Below are 1600 nucleotides of genomic sequence, written 5' to 3'. Positions count from 1 at the left end.
ATAGCACCTTCCTACAGAATCAAAGCCTCTTTTCAAATTTACAATCCCTGACAGGGTCAAATTGCCCAGTGAGCAAGGTAAGCATGGGTTTATTTGTGCTTGGGTAAGTTACTGGGTCTGGGTTAATCCACCCCTAGGTGTGGTTGTCTTCCAACAAAACTTTATTCATGGACACTGAAATTTGAATTTTATGCAATTTTCATGTGTCATGAAATATTAAAAAAAAATTTTTTTTAAACCATTAAAAAATGTAAAAATCATCTTAGCTTGGGGGCAACATAAAACCAGGTGGGGGCTGGATGTGGCCCTTGGGCCATAGTTTACTGGCCCCTGATCTAACCAAATCCTTAGTCAGGGCTTAGAGAACCTAGTGGAATGAAGAACTGATATGTTCTTTCTACTGTTCCCTCCACCCCCTGTGCTGTAGGGCTTAGGCAGACTCTTTGCAAGGTGATGTGCGCAGCTGGCAGCAGAGTGAGAACTAGAACCCAAATTTTCCCATTTTGAAATTGGTGTGCTTCCTCTTTCTAGATGCAGCCTCCCTAGGTGGAAGGAGCGCTTACTCTGTGCCAGGCCTGGGGTAGGTCTCTTTGTAAACAGAACCTCACTTAATCTTCCTGACATCCTTTGTGTGTATTATGATCCCATTTTGCAGATAAAGAAACAGAAGTTTAGAGAAGTTTGTTATTGTTAGCTGCCATCAAGTCAGCTGAGGACTGTGCCATTGCCATGATCAGTTGCAGATCGGACCATTGTGATCCACAGAGTTTGCATTGAGTGACTTTTGGAAGTAGACCAGTAGGCCTTTCTTCCTAGTCCGTCTTAATCTGGAAGCTCCACTGAAATCTGTTCAGCATCATAGCAACACGCAAGCCTCCAGTGGCAGACGGTGATGGCTGGGTATGAGGTGCATTGGCCAGGAATCGAACCTGGGCCTCCTGCATAGAAGGCGAGAATTCTACCACTGAACCACCAGTGCCTCTATTCTGATGTAGAACCAGAGAATGAAGCCAACAGAGAGGGAAGCAGAGTTGAGAAACTGGGCCTTAATGATACTTTTTGAATCCCTAGACTAAAATTACGCCTAAAGAGAGTGTTTTCTGTAAGCCAAAAAATTTCCCTTTTTCTTTTAAGCTAGTGTCCTTTTCTACTTGCAACAAAAGTTGTTGTTGTTAGTTGCCATCAAGGTGATTACAAGAAAGAATGCTAAGTATGTGGAATGACCATTGCAAGTCACTCCCTCTCTCACCCTCAGTTTCCCCATCTGTCAAGGAGGAGGTAGAAATAGTTTAGCTTAATTCTTCAAATATGTATTGAGCAGGTATTGCCAGGAGTTTGTGCTTAGGACAGAATGATGATTTAGACCCAGCCCTGGCCCTGCAAGAGTTCACAAATAAGCCTAGCTGTAATATGCTGGGAGAAGTGCTCCTTATCCATATGGACAAAGTGCTCTGGGACCACAGAGGATGTGGTTGGTTTGGCCTTGGAGAAGCCTTCACTGAAGATGTGACATGGAGCCTGGTCTTGAAAATGAGTAGGGTTTTTCCTAGCAGAAAAAGCAGGGAAGGGTCTTTTAGTTGGAGGGAAGAGTATGAGCAAA

The 1600-nt window shown here is 43.8% G+C and overlaps 1 non-coding gene across 1 annotated transcript; it reads right to left on the bottom strand.

Annotated features, from left to right (window-relative positions):
* Positions 1 to 908: 908 nt before the first annotated feature.
* TRNAR-UCU (transfer RNA arginine (anticodon UCU)) lies at positions 909 to 979 on the bottom strand. Its single transcript has one exon. It is a non-coding gene; the product is annotated as a tRNA-Arg (tRNA).
* Positions 980 to 1600: the final 621 nt, after the last annotated feature.

The sequence above is a fragment of the Loxodonta africana genome, chromosome 10, assembly GCF_030014295.1.
Source record: "Loxodonta africana isolate mLoxAfr1 chromosome 10, mLoxAfr1.hap2, whole genome shotgun sequence".
In the NCBI taxonomy this organism is placed as follows: Eukaryota; Metazoa; Chordata; class Mammalia; order Proboscidea; family Elephantidae; genus Loxodonta; species Loxodonta africana.
The sequence above is the reverse complement of the archived record's forward strand: the minus strand, read 5'-3'. Positions and strand labels throughout refer to the sequence as shown.